The sequence below is a fragment of the Pinus tabuliformis genome, chromosome 5_1 (assembly GCF_031772625.1).
Source record: "Pinus tabuliformis cultivar Carrire ecotype Pingquan chromosome 5_1, CPIR1, whole genome shotgun sequence".
Classification (NCBI taxonomy): domain Eukaryota; kingdom Viridiplantae; phylum Streptophyta; class Pinopsida; order Pinales; family Pinaceae; genus Pinus; species Pinus tabuliformis.
The window spans coordinates 531,935,175-531,948,454 of NC_142305.1; the positions used below are offsets into that span (position 1 = coordinate 531,935,175).

Sequence of the window (13,280 nt, forward strand, 5' to 3'; positions counted from 1 at the left end):
ATAAAACTAAAAGACAGAAATAGAGTTTGTTTGAACAAATAATCCAAAACGAGAAGCCTGATGTCCTTTCATTTGCTGCCCGAGTTCATAAATATCTATCATGGGCTTTAATTCTGGAGGATACGCTGGGTTTAATCGCATATGGCCTACATAAAATGCGTCGGAGAGTGTTGGGAGCATATGGGCAGTTGTATTGGTTAAGCACTGTAACATAAGCCATTGGCTATGTGGTTTAACCAAGTGTTTCCAGTAATGTTCAAAGGTTAACTGGGATAACTTTTTGATGTTATCTGCCTTCATCTTGGACCAATCCTATCAATGTTTCATTAGTATCTTGATATCATGCAATGTATCTATGGGGCATTCTTGAGTCAAATTAGCATTGAAAAGGTTCTCACAAATGGGTTTCAATGATGTTATTTGCAAATTCCCTTACACTAAAGATCGTTGCCTCTCCCTGTTTTATACTCATATACCAATCCCGAAAAAGGATTTCATTCTGTGTGCCCTGGATCCTTAGAGGATCAGCTGTTATGCCTTCTGCGTTGTCCTGCCAGGAAATATAGTTAGAGATCTTTTCTTCAATGTCATCAAAGTATGTCCTCAGATTGGACAATTGATTCATCAGTGAATCGCTTGTCTTACATAGATCATTGACTAGTGTTAACTTCTGGTAGAACACAACCTGCTACTGAGCCAGAAGAGTATTAAGCTCCCTTACTTCCTTTTTGAAATCTTCAAGCTTAGGATTATCTTTGAGTTGATCAATCCTGAGCTGAAGTTGTTGCAATTGATCATTTTTGCTTTTGATCTCAGCTTCATTGCATCAAAGCTTTTTTGCAGTTGATTTACCTGTGCTTGCCATCCCTCATCAAACTTTATTTTGCATTGAGTAATGCATGTTCTAATTGAAGGATATTGCCATCGTTCTCCTTGACTAACTACTGTACTTTTGAGGATCTATCCATGGTGGTTGTAGCATATGCTCCTGCGAACTGTGATAGCCTTGTTAGATCATTGGCAAGGTCAGTTTGTGGATCCTTCCAAACAATATCCAATGGTATATTTCCTGGAACTAAGGCTTGAGAATGTTCAATTCTTTTCCTCTTCCTCTGTCTGCTCATGACAACCTTGTGCTTTGGACTGTAAAATACATCTAGGGGAGGGATTTCTTCTATCTTGAGCACAACTTCAAATGTAGGGTGAGCCGAAATGATTTATAGGTCATCAGTGTTGACCACTTTATCTGAAGACTCGATAGTGAGTGGGACCTTCTTTGTAATCTCAAGAGTCTTAAGAGTTTCTTTCGGCAATGAGGTCTATGCTTCCTGTGATTTCGTATTAACAATTTTATCAAATTGTTCCCATACTTTGTCTAGCTCACTGGTAGACAGTGATTCCTCAGTCTGTTGCGTCGATGTTGTGCTTTCTTTGTTGGAAATACTGAGAGGGGGGGTGAATCAATATTTCTTTTCAATTGTTATTTTTACCAGTTAGATCACTTATATTTAGAACATAAAATGAACAATAAGAATAAATGCTTTTATTGATTTTTTCTTTACAATAAATCAAATATAATATATGTAGGGTTCCAACCCTAGATGAAGACACCAATCTTCAATCTCCCAGGCTCTAATTTGTATTTGCCAAGCACCAACTTGGACTTCCAAGGATCCAACCTTGTCAATTCTGAGGCACCAACCTCAAGGGCTCCAACCCTATATCTGGTTCAGGCTCCAACCTGGTTTCTTGAGGACTTCGATCCTCTAGGGCTCCAACCCTATCCTCCAAGGCACCAACCTTGTCTTTTTGAAGCTCCACCTTCAACTTCACTTTGTCAAGATGTATTTGGTTTTACTTCACGGCTCCCAATGTCTTCTTCAACAAGCCCTGTCAGTCTTCAACTATGCTTTCACTGTCTCCACATCACATCATCAATTACAATCTTATTCTTCACATGAAGGTGTCACCACTGCTCTTCATTGTATCCAAAACAAAATCTCCAAGTCACATCATGAGGGCCTTCAATCAATGCATCATGGTTTTCAATAATATCTCCAAGACCAACTTCTACAAGTCTTCCAAATATCTTCAAGTATCCTCCAAGGTATCCTCAAATGAGTCGACATGAAACTGAAAAAGGCATGTCTTTTAGGATATAATTTTTAATGAAGCCGACTTTACTAGGCCATAAAGATACATGATTAATGAATTTATTTATTTATTGTTTGGGACCGACTTAAATGACTTTGAAATGATTTGATTTTGTTCTTTACAAAAGGATTCTCATTCTGTTCTTAGTGATAGGCTTGTGTATATCTCGACACTGTAGGATTTGTCAAATATTAGTCTTCCATGTGATGTATCCAACATGCATTACATTTGTCTGCGATGTGAAGAATACTATGCAAAAGGCCTTGTCTACCATGTGGAAAACGGATCATAAAGACCTTGTCTGCCATGTGGAAAATGGATCATATAAGACCTTGTCTGGCATGCGAATGTTATATCCCATGAGTGATGTATGATGCTGCTGCATTATGTCTGCCATGTTTGTCTGACATTAATAAAGGTTAATGCCATGCATGGTCATGTATGCCATGTTTGTCTGCCATTAATCAAAGTTATTTCATTGAGTGATGTATGATGCTGCTGCATTATGTTTGCCATGTTTGTCTGACATTAATCAAGGTTAATGCCATGCATGGTCATGTATGCCATGTTTGTCTGCCATTAATCAAAGTTATTTCATTGTTGTTAATAAGGAATTTTTTATATTGTTTCAAAACATATTTGGAGCCAAGAATTATGTTTATTTTAATGATGTTTGGCAGTCTGTAATGTAAGATAATGTATGGTTAAGATCAAGGGATTTTATGCAATATGTAATTTAGGAATTAGGGTTTCATAATTAAAGAATAAGAACATGGATTAGGATAGACCTAGGGTTTTTGGACAAGGGTAACGGTTACAGTTTATTAGGCTAAGGACTAGGGTTTTATCATTTAACAAATGCAAGATTAGGGCTTCCAAGTAATTAAGGTTTGCATGAGGTTAGGGTAATTCATGTATCACAAGAATATTTGTCATCTCCAACAATGCCATATTGACATCAATGACAACATTGATTAACATTCTTTAGTTCCTTGATTGATCTCAGGGTCTTTTGAAATATGGGCTATCACCTGTTCCTGTTGCAAAATCCCCAATATATCCAGGGGGATATTCTCGAACCTTGAATTTTTGTATTCTTTGAACCTGACCATCTCTTCAAGTTTCAGGTGAGCTTTGGCTAACATTTATACCTGATGATAGTCTCAGGTTGCTTCAAACAAGTCATCGAAATTGTCAAGTTCATATTGACATTGTCGAACTTTGACCTGGGTTCTGAAACTCTAGACTACCTTGTTTGTATCATATTGCCTAGTCCGAATAGTGGGAAATTTCATACATAGTATATTATCAATTTCAAGCGTTGCATGCCTGAAATTCTCCAAAGTAAAAACTCCACAACGAATAGGAAAAGATGCCCAGTTAGATTTTTTGGCTTTCTTTAGGGATTGGGTTAAACCATTTCCCACAATTTGATAGGAAACCTCTCGGGCTAGGAGCTTATCGGGTACATAGAAAGGGAGGACATGAGGGGCAGCAAGGTTTCCATAAATCCTAACATAAGTGAATGATTCTTCCCCAAACCATTTGCCAATAGTTGTAAAGTCATCCAAAGCTTCTCTTGAAAACCTAGCAGGGTTTTCATCCAAAATGACTTGGTACAAGGGTAACATCATTCCATGGCATATTTTATAAAAAAGGGGTTGGTAATTGGACTCCCTGAGGATTTTATGGTAAAGGGTCTTGAAGGGCCCATTTCCCATAGATGGAAAGTCAGAGGTGAAACATACTGCGTCCATAATATAAGCACTCATGTAGAAAGGGGGCACGATCTTGCTAGTAATATTGTGTTTACTTCAGTAGGCTAGGATCTGAGAGATTAGATTGTTGGATAGGATAGTGGCCCAATCCATAATATAGGCTTTAGAGGCAGCGTCTATTAGTTGAACCCATTCTATTGTGAATTTCTGTGTATTAGGTTGCCCAAAAAGTCTACACATCATAGCAGCTATGTGACAATGAGGACCAACAAGGGAGACAAGAGAACACATACCCTTGTCTTCATGTTTGTGCTTGCTTGGCTCGCGCCTCCACTACCTTATCGGATTCGACTGAGCTTCATTTTCTGCGGCAAACCTCTGAAGAAATTGCGCATTATAGATTTTTTGTGGCTCTAGCAGATGATACATTCTTCTCAAATCTTCAGCTTTAAATGACCCAATTAGCATCCTTTTCCTAAGTTTTATGAAGGTTCTATCTGCGATGTTTACATCGTCAATAATCCATTTGACCAAATCTGTGTATGGCATAATGTTTGGACGAGCCACAATTCAATGGAGATGGGAATTGGCGACGTCTGCCCAAGTGGTTTCCAAAGTTGATGTAGTGTCATCTGGCGCCATGACTTATCTTGTAACTACTCTGGGTTCTTCTTCTTCAAATAGTTTATATATTGCTTCCCAAGAAGAACACCCGGAGTCGGTAGTGCATGTTGTATTAGAGAAAAATTGAGGCATCTTAGTAACCTCTGCAATAGGTGGAGTCGGCTATGGTGGCATGGTTGGTTTCTTGTTCTTCTTAGCAGCGCTTGACATTTCACCTGATTTCTGTTTATTGGGGCTAACCTGTAACAGAGAGAATGTGGAGAATAAGGAGGAAAACTTAGACTTCGAACTTAAGGGGAAAATGGCGATCATGACATGAAAACAGGCATTTAACAGAAAATATTGAAACATTAAATGGAATCAATCAAATCATTTACATTATCGAGAACCATCAATACCGTTATAACTAATCATAAATGAAAAATCGTGGGTTCACACACTCTGTGTACAGGTCAACGCTCTATTGGCTCATTTCGCATTACAAGTTTTCTTGGCACACACATTTTCCAGTTTGTGAAACCTTCCTTTAGCTGATATGCGATAGGTTAACCTTTAAGATATGTGGCAAAAGGTTGGTTGTGTAAATTATCGCATCTGGAGTTACCTTGGCAAGAGTCGTCTTCATTGTTGCGATGTGATATAAGTAGTGCACAACGAAAACTCCAATGAGTACTTTTTGTGATATCGCAAAAAGTGTTATCGGGAGGTCAAAGTTGTGTTAACAAATGGGAAATGCCGATATAACTTTTGCGATGTTCTTTTTACGATAAATGGTGTGGTTTGTTGGTGGGGCCGATTCTGAATTTTGCACACGTGGAGGGTTTTCTCTTTATTAAAGTTATATAAGACCTATTGTTAGTTCATTGAGCCTTAGGCAGATTGCATTGCGTTTTTACTTGAAGGCCTACTATGTTCTAACCTATGTGATTGTCGATATGAGATATATGATGGCTCTTATCAACTTTTGCTTAAGATATTTGATTTCCAAATAGATTTTAAGCCTAAGTGCGGATAGCATATTTTTTGGTTTTTCAAGAATCTTGTTTCATTTAATTATGAAAAAAAATTGTCTTAAAAATTTTGAAGGGTCCCCATTATTGCTAAGTTAACTTATCAAATTATAATGGGGGTTGTTGAGTGACACAACAAAACCTAACATGCCACTCTCCTTCAAAAAAAGTGTTGTCCTCAACGCTTGAGTAGTTTTGGATGCTTCTGTATAAAATTCTCGTCCTCCCAAGTGGAATCTTTAGCGGGTAAGTTCTTCCACTTAATGAGACACTCTAAAATTGATCGATTGCATAGTTGTCAGGTTCTTGTTTCCGTGACTGCTTCAGGCTCCAATATGATTTTTCCTTCCTTGTCAAGTTCTGGGAATATTGTGCAACACCTTGTAAAGGCCATAGTACTTGGGTGATAATTCATTATCTTTCTTAGCTTGCTTGAGAGACATTTGTTTGTAAGGTTGTAGCTGTAAAAATACCCAATCGCCTATGTCAAAACTCCTTCAGTGCGATGTTGATTTGCCTATTGTTTCATTCAATTCTGTGATAGAGTGAGATTATCCTTTAAGAGTTGGAAAACTTGTTGTTGATGCTCGATGTGATCTTCCACTGCTTGAACCTTAAAATGTTCTCTTAAAGATGATGTGATAGACAGTGGATGATGTCCATAAAGTTCCATAAACGGGGTCATTTTTACTGTAGTATGGAAATAAGTGTTAGACCACCATTCAGCGAGAGGTAACCACTTGACCATTGGTTTGTTTATCAAGCACAAACAAAACTTGGGAGAAACAAGTTGTGGAGGTGTTAAATAATTTTTTGGAGAAAACGAAAAGGTTGGGACTTAAGAAAAGAAGAAAATTAAAGTGAAGGTTTGTTTATCAAGTACAAACAAAAACTAAGAGAAACAAGTTGTGGAGGTGTGAAATAATTTTTTGGAGAAAAGGCAAAGGTTGGGACTTAAGAAGAAAATTAAAGTGAAGATAAGTTGTGGAGGTTACCAAAGGGAAATTGAACCAAGGGAAGAATCAAACCGTGGTATCAAAGCATGGTATAAGAGAAATTGAACCATGGTATGAAGAAGGGAAAGCAACCATAAAAGAAAGCTTAGAGCCTCATTTTGATCATTCTATTTTGGCATTTTACTTCTAATTTGGAGAGTTTGCTTGAGTTGTTGAGCCAAGTCAACCAATGTTGTCTAACACCGGACTTTCCAAGCAGAAAATCCCAACTCTTTTGGTGAACCTACAGTGTCACCCCAGGAGAGAAATTTGGAGCTCACTAGATATTTCTTTTCCTAAATTTTGTGAGTCATTTCATCTTTCCAACAGGTGAGACAAATTTCGTCAGGACGACGTAGTAGCAAAAATAGAATTGCTTGAAGGAAATTGTTGGGGAAATTTGCCTCAAGAATTTGCAGGAATTTCGCTTAGAGAAGGACGAATTTCCTTGTGGAGTTTCAAAGCCCAAGACTATTGCATTTGTGTGGGCCGAATTCTTCTCCCTTAGGGCATGCATTGGGGTTTTTCTGGGTCGTTTTGTTGAGCAATTGTTAAGCATCTTGGTGTCGGGAATTAGTTGAAATTCTTCTCTACCATTTCAAAGCTATTTTCTCAAAGATTTCTTATTTATTTGGGGGAGAAAATTCGAGATAATTTGCAGCAGATATTCTTAGTGGGACGCAAAACCCATGAATACAAAAACTGATGACATATTGAGTTAAGCTTTGTCATGAATGAATGTCCTCAATTCAGTGAGGTTAGAGACAATGTCAGTAGTAAGAAGAGTTCTTGTACATCTTGAGTCTGCATGTGGCCAAAATGTATTATGTTAATTTGCATTGTATGATGTTTCTTTGACATCCTATATTGGTAGATCTGGGAGAGGGTGAATGCAGATTCTAGAGAAGGTGCAGGTTTACGATTTTTCCTGCACCCGTGGCACCATGGTGGAAAAGGAGACATGCAAGAGATGTAATTCCACCTTTTGTTATTGTAAATGTTCTCAAAATTTGCAAGTCTTTCGGTAAATTACCCATATAGGCATACCAATATAGCTATAAAGGAACTGCACAACCATCTCTCACAACAATTAAATAGAAACCCCCCTCCTGCTCAGTTTATGGAGTACTTGTGCTTGATGACATGAACAAAACATGTATGCAGGGACTCTCTCCAACACTGGACAAAACTAATGTCCTTCACATCTCCACTATCCAAACAAATTGTTCTACATACAATCGACCCCTTCAAAAAATGTGCAAAAATAGACCTCTACACATAGGATTATAAAATGTGGTCTCAACTCAGCGTGAAATTTTAACTCCACTTCACAGGCTATGAATAACAACTTCAACCTATTATCTATGTGGAATTCCCTCAACCTTCAATCTTTCTCCGCTTCTCTGCACCCTCTGCTCCACAGGCTTACAAATGGCTCCTCCTCTTCTTATATGTGAGATGGACAAAATTAGCTTCTTCACCTTGGCTCTATCTCGGCCCTTTCACCTTGGCTCAATTGCTCTTTGTGCAAACAAGATCTCTACTGAACGACTATTTAGCTTCCTCCATGAGATGCTCATTATAGCTAGGTTTTGGTAGCCTTCAACAAACAATTGAACAAACCTCTAAAAAAACTTAGTGATCGTCTCTAAAACATATCAAAACTCAACCGTTGGTTCTGATACCATTTGTTTGTATTTACAACCTGCATAGAATTACATAAAAAGAAATAACGACACAGAGAAAAATTGAATCATTCACACAACATGAAACTTACATTATAAACCCTCTTGACAGTGTGTCAAGCAAACATCATTCACACAACATGAAATTTACATTATAAACCCTCTTGACAGTGTGTCAAGCAAACATCCACAAGGAAAAGTAAAGTCTTTTATTGATAAAAAGAAAATTTACAACCCAAATCAACCCATCTCTCAAGATACACAGATATATCTTACTTGGCACCGTTACATGCATTACACAAACTGCCATCAATTTTGCAAACCAGCACTATCATATAAACTACCAAAAAATTTAGATGAAATAGATTTTGGCTTTTACAATTTCAATTAAAACTGTTATTACAAATTCTAAAAAAAACACATCAAAGCAGGTTAAATAAAAAAACTATCATGGCAACCGCTCTCAAATTCTTAACAAATATTCATGCAGACATAATAACCTACATTGGCATGATTTTTAGTGTCCAAGACTGGGAAATTTAGCATTGAAATTTGAAACCCTGGCATTCTCATCTATCTTCGTTGAGTTGGAAACTGACATGGTTATGGTCATAGAAGCCATCCATGGCACTAAAAGTCAATTGCTAAGGAAACCCAACAGCGAATACAATGTAGGTAGCTCTTGCAAATGGTGATTGGCTCTAGCTTTTCAGTCATTCGATGACTACAAACGATGGGAAGGGTGTCCAGATGGCTCAAGAGTTAAATCTGATGTTTTATTTCAATTATTAACCCAAAAAAAATTATATATGATAACCAAAAACTTAACAGTTCACCAAGAACACTCCAAATTAACAATCTTGGGGATGACGAGGTTATACTTACACAACAAAATATAAAATCTCCAAAATTTTATACCTGTAAATGAATAATTTCCATCCACCACCTTTCTCGGCCATTAGGTTTACGTTAGGTCAAAACTGCAAATTAAACTTGGGTCTAAACAAATTCATAGGATAAAAAAAATTAACATTACTTGTATCTATCTACAGATCTGTTGAGGGATTAAAGGGATAATAACAAATTTCAATGAGTTTTTTTTGTATTACTGGTAAATGCACCATAAAAGATGAGCTCCAATCAGTCGTTCCTCCAACTACGTCCAACACCGTAGAAAACTGCAGCCTGTAACTTCTTGTCCCAATCAAACGTGCAGCTGACACTTTCCGGTAAGTTCCAAGCCTCTATTGGAAGGCCCTCTTCAAACTCTCTTGATGTCTCCTCACTTCAAAAGTTCCAAACCTCTATTGGAAGGCCCTCTTCAAACTATCTTGATGTCTCCTCATTTCAAATAGGCATTCCCCGGTTCTATACATCACCCCAGCCTGTGACCAATAACCCAGGTGTCGTCTCCTCATTTGAAATGGGAGATCCCCGTGTTCCAGATATCACTTTAGTGCACAATTTTCCAGTTATTGCGGTTATTGCTCCAGGCTATTACAGACTCTGAAGCATAATTATTCTAAGTATTTCCTTTGTAATAACAGTACCAGAGCTATTTTCACGTTGGGTCATGGAATTAGCCAAATGAGACTGTCAGCGTCAGCAGTCAGATAACAACAGCATATCCATCCAACGGGCATCAAAGTGTACTAATGACTCCATCCCTTTCCATATCCATCTTTCTCTTCGATCGTTTGCATGAGACAATCAGCATCCAGCAGGTGCCAACAAAGCAGATCCATGGAGCAGGCATCAGGTATACTCAGGAATCGAATTAACTGTGATCTCCCGCAATGGAGACACATAGGCTCGATCTTGAGCGATGGACATAAAATCAGTTGACATCGTCTTAAAGACTACAGCGAGTGCTTAGTGATCTGTTGCTGCTGCCAACTACCAGACGCTGACATTAACTGGTGCAAAAACTCAAAACGAAAAATTGGATATAACAAAAGATAAAAAAGAAACACCAAGTTCATTCCATTATCCAACCTGGAATCTGTCCAAACACTCTTATTACAAAGGGAAATTTCTAAAACAATCATACAAGTAAAACAATTAGACAAGTGGGACATCTGGAACAGTGGAATGATGGTTTGAGATGAGGAGATAACACCCCGATATTCTGGAGTGATATAAGATGAGATAATTATATTTATGTCCAACTAGTGACCACAAACTTTGTCCAGACTGCTCCCAATGATTTTTATACAATGTGGGAGAACCAAAAGGTTTACTAAAAAGGACTCGCACCAAGTTCATTCCATTATCCAACCTCCTGGAATCTGTCGAAACACTCTTATTACAAAGGGAAATTTCTAAAACAATCATACAAGTAAAACAATTATACAAGTGAGACATCTGGAACAGTGGAATTATGGTTTGAAATGAGGTGATAACAACCTGATATTCTGGAGTGATATAAGATAAGATAATTATATTTATGTCCAACTAATGACTACAAAGTTGGTCAGGACTGTTGAGCACAAAGTTGGTCAGTACTGTTGAGCGCACAATAATTTTTACAATGATTTTTATACAACAATAATTTTTACAATGATTTTTATACAATCTGGGAGAACCAAACGGTTTACTATAAAAAAAATTAGGATGCATGAATATAAAAGGTACAATACAGGATTTATAAAAAAAAATTAGGATGCATAAATATAAAAATTACAATACAGGATTTAAAATTAGGATGCATGAATATAAAAAGTACAATACAGGATTTATAGCACAATGATTTTTATACAATCTGGGAGAACCAAACGGTTTACTATAAAAAAAAATTAGGATTAGGATGCATGAATATAAAAGGTACAATACAGGATTTATAGGATTTGTAGAATGCATGAATATAAAAGGTACAATACAGGATTTATAGGATTTGTAGAATGCATGAATATAAAAAGTACAACACAGCAACATAAAAAGATATAATGTATAGAATACCCTGACAGAGAAAATCTAGAGACTAATGGAATCAGAGTCATCTCTCCTAAAATCATCCGAAGACACTAAAAAAAATTCCATAAGAGTTTGGAGTTGGCGCATTGCTGAGCTCTAGAAGATCTATTCCGTCTTTCAGGGACGGATCTGAGACGTCTTCCGTCTTTCAGGGACGGATCTGAGAAGGTTTGGGTTTGGATCTGGAACGGATCTGAGAAGGTTTGGCTTTGGATCTGGAACGGTTTTGCAGCTGAGATGTGGTGGGGTATGCGGGGTGAGATATAGTGATATGATATATATAGAAGAGGAAATGCCTAATTTTTTTAAATGAAGAGACAACACGGCAATTTGAGAAGAGCCCTCCAAAACACACAAAAAAGCGTCTAACGAATATTCAGTTGGGACAATTTACAGAATGCAGTTTACTACTCCATCGGAGGAACACACAGTGATATGATATATATAGAAGAGGAAATGCCTAATTTTTTTAAATGAAGAGACAACACGGCAATTCGAAAAGAGCCCTCCAAAACACACAAAAAAGCGTCTAACGAATATTCAGTTGGGACAATTTACAGAATGCAGTTACTACTCCATCGCAGGAACACACACGCTGCTGAAATAAAGCGGATTGTGGTTCCTCTTTCGGGGTAAAATACCATAATTAAAAAAGTGCATGCTTAGTGATAGCAGGGAGTTTAATACAACTGGACCAAATAGAAGCCCTAAAACGATATGTCCACAGACCCCACTCCGACCCTAAAACACGGAGGGAAAGGGTTTTATGTTAAATAGAAACAACAACAAATTGGCCACTGTCTGCCAAATGCGTTTTGGATGGCTCTATATGAGAATCCCTAAAACAATATGCCGTAGGACCCCATGACCCCACTCCGGCCAAAAAAACCTATGGGAGGGTTTCATTTAAAGGGGGGAAAAATTAGAAATGCTTGTAACCCAAAAGAAAAGTGATATCATACCTGGAGAGCTTCTCTAATTGGGTACAGAGAGCAAAGATCAGCAGACAGCTATGGGTTTAGCAAGAAGGCACTCTAAAACAATTTTCAAATTCAGAATGTGAAACACTTTGGCAACATAAATAATATACCCTAGTCTTTCACGGATCAGGAAACTTTTGAGCCCTGCTCCATTTTTTTTAATTGCCGCTACAGATTGCAGTAGAAGAAATTGATGTGGACAAACTAACACGAATGTGGATCTCTGAAGGTCTGGTAATGACAAACCATTTGATGAGTATGGCTTGATCACAGTTGCTCGATCTCGAACAGCCAAGAATCTGCAATTAGATGCCTCTAATACAATATCAATTAGTTGGGTTTTGTATTATCTACTAGCCCTTCTAGATCCACATTTGTACACTGTGAACGCATCAATTTCTTCATACTGCAAGAAAACCGCTCCTGAGCCCTGCAAAACTGGTCTCTAGGGCCGTCGATTCAGAACTGTAAGATAAAATTTATGAGGAAGGCAAGAAGATGAAGATACAGCCGTGCCAACAAGGAATCCATAAACCACGCCTCATGCATTGAACGGGATTGACACGTTTTTAAAATTTCAGGTATCCGCGTGGAAAACAAATGCTACTTTCCAATCAACTTAGCTTCAATTTTCCGCGTTGAAAGCAACAGCTATTTTTAAAAAGAGACATCGAAAAATAAATACTTTGCAGTTTGGCCGTAATGGTTTTATTGTTTTATACTTTCCGGATTTGTAGGTTACGATTTTTATTTTTTTATGGGTTTGGATGCATTTTTATTTTGGATTTATCAAGTACTGATCAAAGTTAATTGATTAAATCTACGTGTAAATCATTTTTTAGAATGAAAAAAGATTTGATTTTTCTTGGCATTTGGTAGATACGCATGCTCGCAAGTGTAGTGGAATGGTGGAAGTATAGAGAACACACTTGGTAGATACGAGCCAAAGCAAATGGAATGGTGGAACAATAGAGAGAGCACATATCACTGGCAACATAGGAGGAAGTTGATGATATTGAATAGGGTGGCATGCAAGAGTGAAGAGATTTCTGATACTGAAGTGCTTGAGTCGTTGTTTGTTGGATATCTGATTTGAGCTCGGAGAAAAGGAGGTACAACCAATACTTCCTCACCATGGAGC

At 37.6% G+C, this 13,280-nt stretch overlaps 1 long non-coding RNA gene across 1 annotated transcript; it reads right to left on the reverse strand.

The window, feature by feature from the left end:
- Nucleotides 1–7,866: 7,866 nt before the first annotated feature.
- On the reverse strand, nt 7,867–12,768 carry LOC149165880 (uncharacterized). Its single transcript, XR_016260787.1, has 2 exons — nt 12,122–12,768; nt 7,867–10,082 (listed from the first exon to the last, which is right to left on the reverse strand). It is a non-coding gene; the product is annotated as an uncharacterized LOC149165880 (long non-coding RNA).
- Between the last annotated feature and the right edge of the window lie 512 nt (nt 12,769–13,280).